Below are 19,135 nucleotides of genomic sequence, written 5' to 3'. Positions count from 1 at the left end.
CTTTAGTCCAGGATGAGCTCGGTCAAGTCACATTCTGGTTGGGGAGTTGTAGCCCTAGTCACCCATCCACATGGTTGGCTCCAGGGCTTACTTGATCTCCCTGTAGGACAGTTATGATGGTTGAGACGGGAAGACAATATCACTAGTGATAATAGTAATAAAAGCAAGCATTCAGCAAATGTTAGTTATGGACGAGGCCCTGTTCTAAGCACTTTACATGAATTAATCCATGTAGCTCGTTAAATACTCCCATAGCATAGGTAGTTTATATTGGAAAACCCAAGGCGTGGCTGGTCTGAGAACATGGGTCCTGCTAAGGACGTCCTGGGAGTATAGCAGCCAAGATGGCTACATTGTGCTGCTGTCCGATGCTGGGGACCCTGTGCTATGTGGGAGAATACCCACAACTGCTCAAGTGTGTATGTAACACACATTGGGGCACCTTATTCCCTGGGGGAGAGCAGAGTACGGTGCTTTGAGGTGAGGGCAATAGATCTTTTTTTTTCTTTTTCCCCTACCCTAACCTCCTTGAGCTGTGTCCTGTTTTCTAATCCTACCTTCATTTATATACACTGTGTAATAGTCTTTATAGCATAAAATGTATAAGATACAGCAGTTTGTCTTGTTCGTTCACCTAGAGAAAGCATCTGATTTAACCTTCCTTCTTTGCCAGAACTTGAATCTTTTTCAGGTGGGAGAGGTGCCTGGAAAGAGGGCACGTAGTTGTTTTGGTTTGGTCTTTATAATCATTTCTGGAATGTCATCATAGGTCTTAGACAATTACCTCCCCAACCCTGGGCGGCCAGGCAGACAGTTACAAACCACTGCCTTGGTCAAACTGTCCTGTGGGCCAGGTGTCACCCACTGTGCCCCCTGATTATGGTGAATAACTACTTCCCTTTTCCTTCTCACCTGTATCTTTGTGTATTCCAGAAGGGCTGATACAAAGAGGTCCTCGGCTCCCCTTTTTGTTTAGTTACTTACTTTGCTTTTCTTGACATGGTTCAGCTTACAGCCGTTCTTCCATCTAGTGTTGAAGGGAGCCCAGTGGGAGAATAGAGACATTGTAGAAGTCTTTTGAAGTTCTGGTCCCCAATTTCCTGTGAATCTTTGGTGCTCTGACACCAGTATTGGGGTGCAGTGTATCCCATTACTGCTGCGGCTTCTGGGCTTTAATTTCTACTTCTCAGGCCTGCCAAAAACCATAGTCGTTGAGTGATTTCTGCCCAGATGGACCTCTCCTGTGGGTATGACAGGTTCAACTGTTGGCCTAAGTCCTGCTCTTTGGCAGAGTCCAGGCCTGTGCTGTGGGTTGGTAATTGGGGATTAATTAGGGAGGCAGAGAGGTAGTTGCAGTTGAATGACGAGAAAGTGGTGCTTTAGTCTTTGCTTAAAAAAAAAAAATTGTGATGTCTGTGAGGTAATGACTGATTTTTAAAAACCAATATACTCCAGCATACCCACACACTTTCACCCTTCTCTTCCTTTGCATAGACTGTCCTGTTGCCTTTGCCTGGAATACCATTGTCCTCCCTCTCTCCCTCTCTTTTTTAAAGATTTTATTTATTTATTTATTTGAGAGAGAGAGAGAGAGAGAGAGAATGAACAGGGGAGAGGGACAAGCGGACTCCACCCAGACTGAGCTTGGAGCCTGGGCTCCATCCCAGGATCCCAAGATCATGACCTGAGCCGAAACCAAGAGTTGGATGCTTAACCGACTGAGCCACCCAGGCGCCCCGTCCTTCTCTTTATATACCAAACTTCCACTCACCTTTCAGTGCCTAGCCCAACCTCATTTTCCCCCATAGTTTCCTTCCTTTCCTTTCCTTGCTCTCTCTCTCGTTTTCTTCTTCCTTTGCATTTTGAGGTAGAATTCTCTCTTCCTCATCTGTACTGCCATAGCACTTTAAACGTACTTGTTTTAGAGTATGCTTATAGTTACCGTTATTAACTAGTTATAGTTATTAAACATGTTATCGTTATGTTTTAGTTACAGTTCTTAAGCATTTGATTTTCCTCCTAGTCTTTACTTCTTGGGTAAGTTTCCTGTAACTTCTATAAGCCTCAGTATTCTCACCTGTAAAATGAGGATGATAATAAAATTTACCTCACAAAATGTTGTGAGGATTAAATGCAATAGTAAGGGTAACATCTGGCACAGAGTTAGAGCCCAGGAGATGTTGCCAAAGGCGGGAACTGACTCCTTTCTTCTTGCATCTTCATTGCCCGCCCGGCATGTGTTAAGCATAAAAAGACATTTGAAGAATTGAGCTAAACTCCTTTATCCAAATGTCCTTCAGTAGTCACCATAGGGGGTTAAAAAAAAGCCACTCTGACATCGGTGCCTGTGCTGTATACATTTATAAAAACGCTTTTTGTGGCTTTTTTCTTCACCGCCAGATTTATGACTCCCGTAAGAAACTACAGTCATTTTATAGTCCTACTTAATTTTTGGTCAGAAAATGATACTAAGACTCAGGCTGTTTTGAAACATTAAATCCAATCTCAAAGAATGAAAACGGATTGCTCTTGAAAACATTGGAAAGATGGTGTTCCTAGTCCGTAGGCGGTCCCAGATGAGGAGTTCCTGGTATGTTTTGGGCAGCAGCAACGCCGAACAAGTGAGCACGGTGACTGCCGACGAGCTGCACAGTTTTGGTTCTTAGTTCTGAGGTGTGTGTCAAGTCATCTTTCTCATTATCTGATAGCTTTACGTTGGACATCCACTTTGTTGGCCAGCCTGGAACACTGTCCCTTAGTGCCGTGTCTGGGCAAGCAGGAGAAGTCCTCACACCCTGACATGTACCCTTCAGAGACTGGCCTTTTTGGGAGGAGTTTTTTTTCCCTCTTAAATGTGGCTAATAAAGAATCTTAGGGGGAAAAAATTGTGCCTCTATTTAATGGCAGAGGAAAAAAAAAAACTTAGTTTTTTTTTTTTCCTCTGCCATTAAATAGAGGCACAATTTTAGCCATATAGAAAGCATAGAAAAATAAAAACCCCAAATCACGAAAATCCTACAATTCACAGGTTACTATGTTCATACTTGTGTTTCCATTTAATCTTCTTGTGTCCATATATACAGAACATTGTTTTTATATATTTGCTATTATTGTAATGTAGTTCTCTATCTTGCTGTTTATTATTTTTGTGAGCATTTTTTATGCCTTCACCTATTTTCTACAACATTTCTTTTTCTTTCTTTTTTTTCCATGCAAAATTGTGGTTTTATTAAAGCATGGGACAGGACCCGTGGGCAGAAAGAGCTGCTGCCTGTCTACATTTAACAGCTAAATGCAATTTCCGCAAATAGAAGGATCATTTATTTAACATTTCTCAGTTGTGGGGCATGTACATTTCTAATTTTTTTCTGCTATGATATGATAATCAACATCCTCATAAATAAAATTTTCTGTGCATTTCTGATCTTTTTAGGATAGAGCTCTAGAAGTGGAATTACTGATCTTAATACATATATTCAAAGCTCTGGCTTTTAACTTTATTGGACTTTTAAAAGCTACGGAAGTTACCTGTAACACTTTGAATACCCCTCTGATAGCTCTTGGCCCCTTGCTCTGCAGAGGGATAGCTCTATCTTCAGGCTTAGTGGCCAGCTGGTTCAGATACTTTACTGTGCAGTTAATTTCATCATGGGACAGGTGCCAAGTGTCTCTTTCCCTTAGCAGCCCCCACATGTCATCATCTCATCACTGCACTGTTTTATTCTGAAACTTTTCTCCTAGCAACTCCAGGCATTTAAATGGCTTCATTGATCCTCCCAACCCTAGTACCTTTTCCACTTGTACTAAGAGATCCATCAGTGTTGATCAGGAAACTGCAGTACCAAGAATGACCTAATCATTGCTGTATAGAGATTCTGCATTGGAACCCCAGATTGGTCCGAGGTTGAGATTCTCTTTTTCTTTTCTTGCTGTTATTGAGCTAGAACCTAGCTAGTAGATCGGGCCAGCTTAACCTGATACAATTGGTTAACAAACTACTGTGTCATCACCCTTGCTTGTGGTAGGTGACTGCTTCTGGAAAAAATGGAGCTGGTGCTGTGTTTTAAATCGACATACTGCAGTCAAGTGCAAATTGGCTTCTCTTACTTGAGACTGACAGCCTTAGGGTGGAATTATAGACTTGAGTACAGTCTTGTTTCTGACTTGGAGTTGACATCCTGCAGCAGACATTGTGGGTTTTCTAGCTGATGATACACTGGTGTGTTTGGAAATTAGCTTGGGGACTGACAGAAGGAAGGCACATGTGTGCAACTTTGTGTGCAGGGGGTGGGGGTCAATAGAAATGCCTGTCTTTATGGCAGCCAGGATAGTGGAAAATGGCTTGAGTCACCCACATGATTGCATCCTTCACAGTGAGAATTGTCTGCCCCTCCCATTCCCAGGGCCCTTAAGCAAACCTATCACAATGGGGTGATTCTCTCCAGTGCAAGGAATCTGGGAATCTGCATGTTTTTGGAGTGAGGCCTGTCAACATCTTTTACAGCACTAGGAACCTATTTAGACCTTCAGTAAGTCCTGTAGTTTTTAGATGCATGGACAGTTTTGTACTGTTAAAATTTATCCCCTCAATTGTGTACTTGTGTGTGTGTATTTAGCTCTTTAAAAAAAAAAAAAAAATATATATATATATATATATATTTTTTTTTTTTTAAGTAATCTCTGTACCCAGTTTGGGACTCGAACTCACAATCTCGAGATCAAGAGTTGTGTGCTTCACTGACTGAGCCAGCCAGGTGCCCCCTATATTTAGCTTTTAAAAATAATTTTTGTGGGGTGCCTGGGTGGCTCAGCTGGTTAAGCGGCTGCCTTCGGCTCAGGTCATGATCCCAGCGTCCTGGGATCAAGTCCCGCATCGGGCTCCTTGCTCAGCAGGGAGCCTGCTTCTCCCTCTACTGCTCCCTCTGCTTGTGCTCTCTCTCTCTCTCTCAAATAAATAAAATCTTTAAAAAAAAAAAATAATAATTTTTGTTTTTTCTTTTTATGTGAGTATAGTTGACACACAGTGTTAGTTTCAGGTGTACAACTTGGTGATTTGACAAGTTTATACATTATGCTATGTTCACCCCAAGTACAGTTACCATCAAAAATACAGAACGCTTCATGAATTTGAGTGTCATCCTTATGCAGGGGCCATGCTGATCTCTGTATTGTTCTGATTTTAGTATATGTGCTGCCCAAGTGAGCACCTTAACTGTATACTTTTTAGACTTACTGCATGTCACTGGGCTGGAGAGGGTTATCAATCCAAGTTCACATTGGGGTTGGCTTCTATTGCCCCTGGTTTGAAATGCATGCAGCATATGGGGTTCCATGGCATAGTGATTAGTACTCTGGACTTTCAAATGTGTGGGGTGGTTCTGTGTTTTTTATTGCAATAGGAGATGAGTGTTATACTATGCCTCTGTCTCAGAGTGAGCCTATGTGCTAACAAAGTATAAATTATTTCTCCCCCATCCTTGGTCTTGTGTTGTTTTGTTTTGTTTTTTTAACATTTTTATTTATTTATTTGTCAGAGAGCGAGAGAGCACAAGCAGGGGGAGCTGCAGAGGGAGAGGGAAAAGCAGACTCCCCGCTGAGGAGCCCAATGTGGGACAATCTCAGGACCCCGGGACCATGACCCGAGCCGAATGCCTACGCTTAACTGGCTGAGCCACCGAGGCGTCCCTGGTCTTTTGTTTTTTTAAATTAGATTATCAGTGTTGAAAGGGTAAGGCTTTTGTCTGCACCATTCTGCCACAGTTTCTTTTGGCTCTTTTCCTGGAGAAACGCCAGGCTAGTCGCCCTAATCATATATATTATTCATTACAACAACTGTGGGGATGGTCCCTCTGAATGAATACCGGTTGCTGCACAGCATCTTTTGCTCATTGTGGAGTGGTAGGAACTTTTTAGACTTCCTGGTTTGATATATCTTGAAATCATTTGATTTGGAAGATCATTTTTTACAATTTGTTATCAACTAACTGGTTTACTCCCTGATAATGTTCCATGCTTCTTGTCTCTTCTCTGGAAGTCCCCATATTTTTCAACCCTTCCTTCCTTCCTCCTTTCCCTTCCCTTCCCTTCCCTTCTGTTTTTTTTGTTTTGTTTTGTTTTGGAATATTTTATTTTTTAAGTAATCTCTGCATCCAGCTTGGGGCTCGAACTCACAACCCCAAGATGAAGAGTCGCACGCTCCACCGACTGAACCAGCCACATGTCTCTCCCACATCCTTGCTTTCATTGAGAACCTTCTGTACAAGGCATTGAGGGATTGTCAGTCCTATGCACAGTCTAGGGGGGGATATAATTATCTATCTATCTGCATATCGGGTGCTATTTATAGAGATATGAACAAAGTGCTGTGAGAGCAGAGGTGGAGTGATTACTAGGGGCAGCATGGCGGGTGATGGGGAAGACTTGACAGCAGAAATGGTACTGGGGCTGAATCTTTAAGTTGGGTAGCAGTTTGCCAGTTAAGGAGGGAGAAAAGGTATTTTGGAAAGACAACAGGTGTGCAAAGGAATAGACTCATGGAAGTCTCCATTTCCTCTGGGGAAGAATGAGAGGTGTTATGAAGTAGGAAGCTGGGGAGAATGAGCAGTTGTTTAAGGTGAGAGATGAGGCTGGAATGGAAGTTGAGTCTGTGTTCATAAAGGGCTAAGGAATAATGTAGGCAGAAGAAGGCACCAGATATTTTCGAGGCAGAGAAATGATAAACAGTCTGGGGCTTTTTGAGAGAAGTCTGACTCTGGCAGCCGTGTGACAGGTCATTTACAGGGAGGTCGGGCTGCAGCTGATTTTAGTTTGTCCAGGAAGAGAGAAGTAAAGAGAGCAGGCACACGAAATCCTTCTCAAAGTGAATTTGGTTTTGGAAACAAACATCGGATATTGCACTATAGTTGGAGTGGAGATCCACTTCTCCCGACGCTCAAGTCGAACCTAACCCTGTGTTGTGCAAGGGTTTGTGTTTGGGTGGGTATTTCCTGGGACTGGTCAGGCATGCACTGCAGCATGAGGCCTGTGGAGTGGCCGGGAGACCAGCAGCCCCAGGTGCCTGTCAGTGATAAGATGGAGAGAAGAAGCCCATTTAGCTCTGGGTTGGGCCTCTGTTTCTTTGAAATTCTCTGGGAGGCAGTACCTGGCCCGTCTTTACACGACTCTTTACAGACAGACTTGGAGTGTGGACCTCCTTCTGTTTGGAGTGTTGGCATTTGACACTGTTGATGACTTCACCGCCTATTTAAAAGGTCCTCTTCTGTTAGCTTCCGTGAGGGCATTTCTTTGTTTTCCTTTACCTGATTGTTGTTTGTGTGCCTTTTGCTGGGTCTTTTCTTTGTTCTGACTCTACCCCTGGCAGTTTCCTAACGGGTGACGCAATGTGGTGAAGTTGGAGGAACACAGGCTTTGGATCCAGGCAGGTTTGGGTTAAAATCCAAGTTTCTACATTTACCGGCTGAGTGACTTGGGGCAGGTTACTCACTTTCTCTGAGCTTCCATTTTCTCATCTGTAAAATGGGGATAATAATATCTCCAACATAAAATTAATGAGGATGAAGTGGATTGGCAGAGGTAAAACTCCTAACACAGCACAGGCACATAAACCCACGATACAGACACAGCTGGCGTTATTACACTGCTCCTGACCTTTTCTTTTCCCCCTTTAGCCGGTTCTTTTGACATCCGCTTTTCTTAAAAATTGCAAACTCCCACATCTGTCTTCTACCCGTTAAAAATCTCTCAATGTTTTCAGGTGTTATTATTTTTTATTGTGATAAAAAATATAAACTACCAAATCTATCCTCTTAGCAAATTTTTACATGTACAGCAGAGTATTGTTAACTGTGTGCACATTTGTTGTACAGCAGAGCCCTAGAACTTTTTCATCTTGTGTGACTGAAACTGTATACCAGTTGAACAGCACCTACCTGTCCCCGTCCCCCCCCCCCCCCCCCCCCCGCATTGGCAACCACCACTTTGCTTTCTGCTTCCATGAGTTTAATTGCTTTCCATACCTCATATAGGTGGAATCATGCAGTATTTGCTCTTCTGTGTCTGGCTTACTTCACTTTTCCTTATGTCCTCAAGGTTCATCTATGTTGTAGCATGTGACAGGATTTCCTTCCTTTTTTTTTTTTTTTTTTTTAAGGCTGAATAATATTCCATTGTATGTATAAAAAAAAATCTCAATTTTTGGTCTATTTTTCAGCTGCCTGCAGGACACCTATACTTGGATATTGCCTTGAACTCAGTATTTTCAAAACCAAGCCTAGACTTGGCTTTCCTCCTCGATTCCCCATTTTTGACAGTTGTACTCACATTCTTCAGTCTCCTAGATCAGAAACCCAGGAGACATCTCTGGCTTCTCTCTCTGCATCAATCCCCATTTTCAGTCTGTCATTGGGTCCTTTTGTTTCTTCAGAATTTCTCTTAAATTTGCCCTTTCCTCTCTACTCCCTTTGCCATGACTCTGGTCCAGTCACTCATCTCCTCATGCCTGAACCACTGCAACCGCCTCATATTTTGTTTCCTGTGCTTCCTGTTACCAAAAGTAGGACAGACCTTTTATTTATTTTTTAAAATATTTTTTATAAGTTTATTTATTTTAAGTAATCTCTACACCCAACATAGAGCTCGAACCCATGACCCCGAGATCAAGAGTCGCACACCCCTCCGACCAAGCCAGTCAGGCACCCCATGACAGGCTTGTGTTCTGACTCCCCACCCATCCCGCAACTCTTCTAGGCTCATCTCACATAACTTTCTAGAACACAATTCCAGCTGCAGACAGACCCATCTCCTCACGGTACCTCGAAGTGCGTCATTCACTCTCTCCTGCACCGCGTGTTTGGCAGTTCTCTTTGCCCAGAACACCCTTGTTCTTTATACTTGACTGAAACCTATCCATCCCTTACAGCCTCACTTTAGGCCTTTCTTCTCCATGAAGACTTCTTGGATGATCATTGTCCACACTGATGTATCACTTTCCTACACAGTAGTTTTGTCTTCCCGTTGAAATTATGCTTTTTGGGGGACCGTTCTGTAGACGTTCTATCTCTATAACTCTCATGGTACTTAGCTCAAACCTAGCCAGGTTGAAGTGCTCATTGCTGAACGCTTACAAAGGTGTGGTGACCAAAGTGAGTCATTCTTTCATTTGATGAATAGATTTGAGCATCCACTGTGTGTGCTGTGCTGGGCACTGGGACCTGGTGATAAACCCCACAGTGAGGAGACTGGTTATCTTATACACAAGCACACAAAATATTTGTTGGTGGAGTGAATTTGAGGAAACCAGGTCAGACTCTAAGTGAGGACAAATGACGAGAAGAGGGAGACTTTAGAAAATAGGCATAAATGAAATAATAATTTATTGAGTATCCCCTGATGTTGATTTATTCTGGGTTTTAGGGATATAACAGAGAACGGGGCCAAGTATCTTCCCTTTTAAAGAGCTTATGTTCTAACATTTAAAGGCATTTTAAAAATGAACACTTACTCTTGAGTGAAGCCCATCTGTAGAAGGTCAGCAGTGAAGGAGTTAATATGCTTGTAGGGCTCTAGGCTTGGTTGAAACAGATGGTTTCTGTGCCCTAGGGAGTATTTTAAGGGGGATTAGAGGACAGGGCTGAGGAGGGCCTGAGACCTCTCTCCCTCACCCCATAGCACACACACATGCTGTTCTGGCGCCTGGTGAGCAATGTAACTTGTCCCCCACTTGGTCGGCATTTATTTGCAGGCTTGCAAGTGTGGCTTTAGGACTGGCTGTATGCTTCTGGCCTTCTTTTCCTTTCTTGATTTTTATTTATTGTCCAACATCAATGAAGTCCCATTTTAATTTAACAGATATTGGGACTTGTCTGTATTCCTCTGGTTCATGTCTACTTTTACATAATTGTAATCCTGTCCTATATATGTGTTGTTTTTTTACCCCCACAATCCAAGTTTTTTTTTTTTTTTTTGGTGGTAAAATACACATAAAATTTACCATTATAACTGTTTTAAAGATTTTTAAAAAAAATTTATTCATTTGAGGGGCGCCTGGGTGGCTCAGTCATTAAGCGTCTGCCTTCGGCTCAGGTCATGATCCCAGTGTCCTGGGATCATGACCTTGAGCTGAAGGTAGACGTCTAACTGACTGAGCCACCCAAGTGCCCCTAATTGTAACTGTTTTAAAGTGTACAGTTCAGGGGCATCTGGGTGGCTCAGTCGGTTAAACATCTGACTGTTGATCTCAGCTCAGGCCTCCATCTCACAGTTGTGGGTTCGAGCCCCAAGTTGAGCTTCATACTGGGCGTGGAGCCTGCTAAAGAAAGAAAGACAGAAAGAGTACAGTTCATGGACATCACATCTGCAGTGTTGTGCAACAATCATGACTGTCTAGCTCGTCTAGCTCCAGGACCTTTTCATGACTCCAAGTGGAAACGCTGTACCCATTAAGCAGTCACTACCCACCCCCGCCCCTCCCTCAGCCCCTGACAGCCACTAATCTGCTTTCTGACTTGCCGGTTCTGGATCTTTCATATAAATGGAATCCTATAATGTGGCCTTTTGTGTCTGGCTTTTTTCACTTAACATATACATATATGTTTGCATGCCTTTTTCATGTAACATTGTGAAGATTTTTTTTTTTTAAGTGTTTCCCTATAGTCATTGTAAGTTAAGTTATAATGTTGATAATGGCTTCACTTAGCCATTTTCTTAATTGTTGAATGCTTGGATTGTCTCCAGGTTGTTGCTGTCTAAAAACTGCTGCAAGGGACATCTCCCTGACTGTGCCCTGCCAGCTTTCAGAGGACTCTGTGTTGCACACCAGCTGCAGAGGATCCATTGGCCTTGATTAGGATAGTGTGGCCTGTTAGCCAGCTCTGTGGGAGAACAGTCAAGTAATGAACTTTATATTGAAGGGAGCATTATACTTTGCAACAGAAGAGCTTGATCTCCAGGGAATGGCAGGGAAAAGAAAGATTTTTTTTTTTCTTCCTACTGTCTAGAATTCTCTGAAACTGCCTCCACCCTCTTGGGTGTAGGAAGGAACTGATTATAGCAGTTGAAGATGAAATGTTTTATTCATTTATTCATTCAACAAAAATTTGTGTGCCTACTATATGCCAGACGTTTGAAACTTGCCAGTGGGTTGAGCCTGGCTGAGCAGGGTCTTTTACTCTACCTGCCTTTGATACTGCATGGGAGCAAGATGAGGAGCTGCTTCCTGGGTAATCAAGAGGATTCAGAGTCCTAAACCACATGGGACCTTATTACCTCATGGTTTAACACCTCAAGGTTTGGTACCATTATAGATAGCAATCACACCTTAATTTGGGCTGTTCACTCTAGGGATTTCAAAGCCAGGCTGAGACTCCTCATACCCAGCTACCTGGCTGCTAGGGGTTATGCCTCTGGCCCATGTCCTCATAGTGGTGTTGTTCATACTATCGTGGGTAAAGTAGAAGGGGAGGGTGCTGTTGACTGGGTATAAAGGCTTGAGGCACTTTATTATCATAATGCTACTGTGCTCATGCTCTGGATGGGAGCTGGAGTATCACAGACTCGGAATTTAGCTCAGATATATCTGGGGTCAATGCTGACAGGGCCTTCCTGTCTTCTGGCAGACTGTCTCCCTTCCTTTTTTTCCTTATTGACCTATTTTTAAAAATAGTCTTTAATTTCTCTCTCCCCTGCTGGGCAAATAATGACCACTTAAGGCCATTCAGGGCCACACTATGCCTCTAAAACCCAGTGCTGAGTGGAGAAAACACTTGAGACAATTGCCAGATCTTCACAGTTTACTTAGGAAAGTGCTAAAACTCTGCAATGTTGATTTGGGGTGTGAAGCAAGGGGCCAGTGAGAGCACCCGGAGTTGGGCCTCATCTCTGCCTACATCCACTACCGCCTGTTGGTTTTCTTACACTGTCAGAATTTGATCTGTTATGTGTCTGTATCTTCAGATGTATTTTTCTGCCTAGTGTACTTGAAAACCTGGCGAGCACTTCCCTCTCAGGAAGGGGGTAGGGGAGAAAGGGCTTAGACCATCAGGAGTAGTAGAGCCTTTGCTCTCTCTCTCTCTCACTCTCTCTCTCTCTAGACCCTGGAGTTAACTGAATCGGCCTTGAGTGACTGAGGGGCCGTGTGTTTGTGTTTCAGTGGGCTGGCTTCACTGACTGAGACACAAAAGTCCAAAGCACAAGCCATTCCCACAAGCCTAACATTTTCATATTTCTTTCTCTGCCAAAGAATCTTTGGTTAGGGTTAAGAATAACTAGTCTGTCTGTGGAAATACCAAGGCCTTTTGTTTGCCAGAAGAAAAGGGCTTTTGATTAAGGCCTTCTTCTCATTTTTTTCTTTTCCTTAAGCTGCTGTGGGAAGACTTCAGAGCCTGTGGAGGTACTGTGTTTGAGGGGTGTAGGGGAAGGAGAGAGAGTTAAATAGAACCAGGAGAGACTTAATCAGGTTTTACTACCCATTTTGCAGAGATGAAAAAAAGGAAGCAACAAAATTTGTCCAATTTTTGGTGATTGCTTTTGCTAGACTTCCTTCCTCTCTTTTCTGAAATGCATCCAAAATAGTAGTTCCCCAAGGACCTACACTGCTGATGACCTTGAATCCCACGCTGTCACTTAGTGTGACTACAGGCAAGTTCTTTAACCTTCCTCTTTAAGCCAGAATTTCTCAGCTATAACATGAGGATTATAATGGTGCCATTTTCATAGAGTGGTAATAGGAATCAAGCGAGGTAATTACGTAAAAAGGACTTAGAACAGTGCCCGGCACAAAGTAAGTGTTTAGGAAATACTGATATTTACTACTACTGTCTGTCTACTACAAATGCTGAGTGTAGCTTTATGTTCCTGATTTCAAATGTTGCTTTCTAATTAAGACTGTCAGGCCTTCGTCTTTTTAGAGTAAAAAGAGGCAGACATTCCCAAGGCATGATCTTTTTATCTGTCAGAGGCAAAGGGAAGGATTTCTTTTCTATGTAGACACATCTGAGAGGTTCAGTGTCTCCATAGTTGGATATCAGCAAGGATTCCATTTCATTACGGGGAAATTTTATTAGTACTGTGTGGCAGAAATGGTTCTTATCTGTGGGGTGCACATGGGTCATGACTACAAGAGGTCATCTGTAGAGTTTCTTGGTCTTTGTCTGAGGGTAGCGAGGTTTCTTGTCTCTAGGAGAGCCTGACTGAGCTACGCAGGAGGGGCCCCTGGTCTTCCAAATACACGGTAGTGAGAGAAGCAGGAAAAGGAAATTTCAGTTGGGAAAGGGGGCATCCTCAGGGCTGGTCTGGCCCGGTGACTCTAGTACCACGTCTGGGGAGCGTCACTAATGGCGTCTCTGAGCACGTGCCCGGCCACTGCATCTCCCTGGCCGTCAGTAAGAGACCTGCTTAGCCACCCGCCCCAAGCAAGCCTCTGGGCTGTTTTATTAAGCTTGCCACCTCCTTTCCCAAGTTGCTGGGGGTGGCTCAGGAGTGACACAGAAATGTAAGTCAGTTGTCTGTTGGCCTTTTCTGTACTGTCTTTAGCTTTTAGGAAGAGTTTCCACGTCTGTCCTGTCTTCCCAGCACGGCCAAATCTCATCCTACCTCTTGCAGGAGGTTAGATCCTAAAGTCAGCGTATACGGTGAAAATCCCAAATAACTAAAATTATCTTGGAAAAATACCTTAAATGACCCATAAATCAAAGTATATAAACACGGCTTTGTGTGTATGCCAGGACAGAGTTAGAACACCATATGTAGTTGGCTTGTAAGTAGGGGGCATTTCATATGAAAAAATAAGTATTCTCGAACACTGGAATCATACTCAGTATTCAGGGTGCCCCCAGTGTGAGAGGCGCATGGGATCTGAGACTTGCTGACGTCTCAGATCCCCGTGCTCTCTCTCACGTTCACTTTGGTGCATAACCTCACCTTAGTGCACAGCCTTGCTGAGTGGAGGCGTGAGCAGACCTCTGTGTGTATTTAAATTTTTGTTCTCTCTGGTCATATTTGTACGGTTAAATGCAAGTGCGTTGTGATTATCCTGTATGCTTTTTTGCTTTCTGTTTTTCTTATTTCTTCTTCTGTTTTTAATTTTTATTTATTTATTTATTTTAAAGATTTTATTTGAGAGAGAGAGAGTGAGAGAGAGAAAGCATGAGGAAGGGGGAGAGGGAGAAGCAGGCTCCCCACTGAGCTGGGAGCCCAACTTGGAGCTCGATCCCAGGACCCTGGGACCATGACCTGAGCCAGAGGCAGATACTTAACCGACTGAGCCACCCAGGCACCCATCTTCTGTTTTTTAAATCCTTATTTTCTGCTCCTAAACCCTTTTTATAGCTCTCAGCAATTTTTCTCTTGTCCAGAATGCTGGTTTGTATGTTTACCTTTTGCATTTCTTAATTATTTTCAATATTCAGGATTCTTTAAAGGGGGCTGGGAGAGAGTGAGTGGCTGGGGGTGGGGGACACCCTTAAGAGTCTTCATTTAAATTATGTAGGCACAGCTTCCACTTTCTTCTTCTTGGGTCCTCCACTAATTTATGATTCTTATCCCTTGCATAGAAGGCCTTTTCTTTCCTTTATTTTCTTCCTTTTTAAGGCCATTTTTCTGTAGGAAATTCTTGCTCAGGGTGGGCCAGTTAGAACTGAATTCTCATTTTACCTACTAAGCATCACTGGTTTAGCTCTAGAGGTTTAGTTGGTTCTGGGATCAACCCCAAATTCATAGTATCATAAAGAGGTAGATGAGGAAGAGCCCACCCAGAGAGGTCAAAGGACACTTTCCTCAAGTGACATAATTGGTTAATGACAAGATGAAACCATGGCCTGGGTTTCTCTGAATCACATTGCTTGCCTTTGAAACCTTGGAGAGGAGCAGTCCTTTGAAAGACCCTTTAACTATTTTTACACCAGGACTTTTGGGGGAATTATGACTTCTTTTGTTTAATTTTATTTCAGTTCCTTAACAAAAATGCCAGACATTATGAACTTCAAGAGGGTTAAAATGAGTTCTGTTTCAAAGACGTATTTGAGAATTATGTGGCATCTTTTGGGGTAGTCTAGAAACTGGGAGCTGTGTTTTGATTTCCAAGACTGGGAGTCACTGTCATTGGCCTAGAGATTTGAGAGAAGGGAGATTGGTGACCATAGTTACAGGAGGATGAGGGTTTGTATCACTTGGAACCCAAAAGGATAGTTAAGGTCAACAAACATTTGTTGAATTCCATTCTTTGCAAGGTACAGAACTAGGTGTGGAAAATACATAGTCATGGCTTTCAAGGGGCTCACACAGTCCCCTGGTTCAATTTGAGGAAAGATGGTAGTGTGTGTATTTAGAGAGATACCTCAGCAAGGCTATAGTTTCTCTTGTCCTGATTTGGTCATTGAACTAGAGGAGATGGAGTTTCTGTTCATTTGGACCTTGGAAAAAATCCTAAAACACAAGGCACTGAATGCTAGTTTGGTCTCAAATAGGTTGAGGTGGGGTTTTCCTAGGGTCTCGAGGATCAGTGGTATTTACTCAATGAAAAGGGCAGTTGGGGAGGAATGGAGTTCTTCTTTGTTTGTTTTTGTTTTTCAAAAATATTTTAGAAATTTTATTTTTTTTTAAAAGATTTTATTTATTTGGCAGAGAGAGACACAGCGAGAGAGAGAACACAGCAGGGGGAGGGGGGGAGGGAGAAGCAGGCTTCCTGCCCAGCAGGGAGCCCGATGCGGGGCTCGATCCCAGGACCCTCGGATCATGACCTGAGCTGAAGGCAGACGCTTAACGACTGAGCCACCCAGGCGCCCCAGAAATTTTATTTTTTATAAAATTTTTTTTACTTCATGGGTTAAAATGTATACCAAAGCAAAAAAAAAAAAAAAATCATGTGACCTGTATCATAAATACAGAAGTTTTCAAAACATATAAGACACACACAATGTAAAAAAAACCTTTACATATGTAAAATGCAATGTATTATACCCCTTTTTTTTCTTCCTATTGTTCTTCCTTCTGGGAGCTACTACTGGTAAGCAGTAAAGCAAGGTAATTTCTCATCCTTAAAATTTTTTTTTAAAGATTTTATTTATTTATTTGACAGAGAGAGACACAGCGAGAGGGGGAACACAAGCAGGGGGAGTGGGAGAGGGAGAAGCAGGCTTCCCGCCGAGCAGGGAGCCCGATCGATGCAGGACTTGATGCGGGGCTCAATCCCAGGACCCTAGGACCATGACCTGAGCCGAAGGCAGACAGTTAATGACTGAACCACCCAGGCACCCCCTTAAAATTTTTTTAAAAACTATTTCTTTTGAGCAGTGAGGGGCTATCAGAAATAAGTAGCTAATAAGAAAAATGATTTGTGAAAGATAGCCCTTGCTGCATGTAAATCAAACAGTTATCAGGCCTGGGGGAAGTCTATGCAGTCAGTGTTTTCAGACATAGAGGCAGAAGGAGCCTCAGGATGGGAGGGCCTGCAGTTGTTCTGGTCTTTGTAACCCTGCCCCATTCTACCTGTTGTCAGGCTCTTTCAGTTTTTGTTGGCTCAAAACATCACATTGTCACAAAGGTCAAAAGCTGCGGTCCCTGCTTTCTCAATCCTAAGAAAGGAAAATGGGTTATTTTCAGCCACATATGCTGCTGCTTTACCCCAGAAAAAAACCTTAAAAAAAAAAATGAACAACTAAAACCTTCCAATAAAACAAAAACTTCAACAACCATGATTGAACTGTAGAGCCTCTGTTGGGTCACCTCACAGGGTTTCTTTTTTTTTCTTTTTAAGATTTTATTTATTTGAGAGAGAGATTGAGTGCCAGCACAAGCAGGGGGAAAGGGCAGAAGGAAGGGAGAAGCCGACTCCCAGCTGAGCAGGGAGCCTGACTTGGGCTCAATCCCAGGACCCTGGGATCATGACCTGAGCTGAAGGCAGACGCTTAACCAACTTAGCCACCCAGGCACCCCTCACAGGGTTTCTTTTATAGGACTTTTCTAGATTTTCATCATTTTGCTGTGCAAGGAGGGGACATCAGAGAAGGGTCCAGGAACCACTCCACATGCCATTCATAACATTTTTATTGATGAGAGGGGGATGGTGGTGGTGGTAAGAACATTTGTGTGTGGAGAGCAAGGTAGGACTGCAAGCCCCATGCCCAGTTTCTAATTGGCATTGGTAGTATAACCTTTCAGAAAGTCAGCTCCATGAGGTGACTTTGTGGAAACCTCTCAGTTCTGCTCTATGCACTGTTTACTTTGCTATCTCTACCAGCAGCGGTAGTGAATGGGAGAGACTTGGCCTTCTCAAGTGCCCTTAGGCTGTTCCCAGTGACCCTCAAGTCTTAAGAATCAGTTGGGTGAGAATAATGCTGAAATCCTGTAGCTATTTGGCTCAAAAGAAAAGCTGCACTGCCATGGTGATAAAGCTCCCAATTGAATAAGGAAAATGCCAATTTCCAAGAATCTGGGTGGTAGTTATTTTAATCAAGTTGAGAAATGGGATCACTGAGAAGGGGATTTCCGCCGTATCTAGGCTGTCAGGGAAACCGTTATTCCCCACTGCCTTCTATTTACAGATTCCAGGAGAGGAGCATGAGGCCTCCAGGCTGTGTCCCCGTCCTCAGTATGACAGGCAGTCCACAGAGGCCTGCTTTACAGTTACACTGTAGTTTTTCCTTTTAAAAATACCTTGTATATTGAACATAATCTTCGTGCCTCATAAATGCTGCACGTGCACTAACATCCTTCCTGAAATCTGCAAATACAGGAAATTTAGAAATATATACTTTATAAGCCTTGGCTTTGGGGGAAGCCAGCTTGGGATTTCCCTTGTTATTTTGTCCAATCAGTCTCCTTGAGAGGGATGGTAAGAACATTTCTGTCTTTTTCCCCCTCCCTCTGGTTCACCCAAATGGGACAGATCGTTGCTGGATTCAACAACATTCTTTCCCAAATGATTCTTAAGGCATGAGGGTCACTGAGATTTATTTTTAAATTCATAATCTTGGGCTGAGGGAAAGCAGTTGTCTTTACTGAATTCAGCTGCCCAGACTCCCCCATGTCTTTACTAGGCACATTCCAGCAGTCTTAAAGCCCTGGCCCTCAGGAGTGAAATTCTGGTCTGGCGTCTCACTCATGGAATCCCACGAGCCGTAGCCATGCGTGGATTAGGTGTCAGATCGAAACACTGAAGGAACAGGTGGCCTGTGAGCTTAATATAAAACTTCCGGCTTGGTAAAGTGGTTTTGGAGCTTTAGACTTACTGAAAGTTTCCTTCTGCTTTATTGTTAGCTTTAGCCATCTTTTGATGGTCTCCTTAGCTCCCTCCAGAGTTTTCTAGGAGCATGCTGGAAGCCGTCAGAATACAAGTAGTTAAACCACAGTGAACTTGGAGAATGATTAAACAGTGATTAAGTGATATTTTAACTTCTGTTTACAGAGGAGAAATGGAAATCATCAGTAAAAAAAAGTTTGTAGTTTTGACTAAAGTTGTCTTATCTTTCTTGGCCAAGGCTGCCTGCCCTTTTTCAGTTTCATTTTTATCTACAAGGTGAACTCCCTCACACACTTCTTCACTGATGTCCATTTTTGTCTTTGGTCATATTTCTCTTTGTCCCTGTCCCCAACCCCCTTCACCTCTGCCTCTTTCCCTCCCTCTCCCATGCTGCTAGAAAGCCAGTTCCACTCAGAACGGAGTTGGAGTGGGACTCGGCTGCTCTTTTGTGTCTTCTTTTCCTTGAAGACCTTGGGCTGAAGCCTGATAGGAGATTTGGGATATTTGGAAAGCCACTGGACTAGTGGAGGAATCACCAGATAAAGAATTGAAGATGCCTGGGTTTGAATCCAGCTCTGCTGCTTATTAGCTGTATGATCTTAGACAAGTTACTTAATCTCTGTAAGTCTCAGTTTCCTCTTCTGTAAAATGGGGGTGATAATTCCTACTTGAAAGAGTAGGATTTAGAGAGGATTAGAGTTAGGCATGGAAAGATCACTGCCTGGCACACCCAAAAGGCATTTAGTTATGTTTGAAAGCGGGAGCTTTGCTGAGTGATTGAAGAGGTCAGGGTTGATGGTAGCTAGTGGACTGCCTTTGGTTAGCTTTTTGCCTACTTAACTACATAATGTTAATTATATTGTTCATATATTATTACATAAAGTTGTACTATTCTTTGCCTTT

At 43.0% G+C, this 19,135-nt stretch overlaps 1 protein-coding gene and 1 non-coding gene across 14 annotated transcripts in view; one reads left to right on the top strand and one right to left on the bottom strand.

Moving 5' to 3' along the window:
- Positions 1–19,135, top strand: part of MACF1 (microtubule actin crosslinking factor 1) — a 335,178-nt gene that overhangs the window by 65,956 nt on the left and 250,087 nt on the right. The window lies entirely within an intron of this gene.
- Positions 5,104–5,207, bottom strand: LOC116626786. The gene has a single exon (XR_004298336.1). It is a non-coding gene; the product is annotated as a U6 spliceosomal RNA (small nuclear RNA).

This window comes from Phoca vitulina, unplaced genomic scaffold (assembly GCF_004348235.1).
Source record: "Phoca vitulina isolate PV1807 unplaced genomic scaffold, GSC_HSeal_1.0 scaffold2, whole genome shotgun sequence".
In the NCBI taxonomy this organism is placed as follows: domain Eukaryota; kingdom Metazoa; phylum Chordata; class Mammalia; order Carnivora; family Phocidae; genus Phoca; species Phoca vitulina.
The sequence above is the reverse complement of the archived record's forward strand: the minus strand, read 5'-3'. Positions and strand labels throughout refer to the sequence as shown.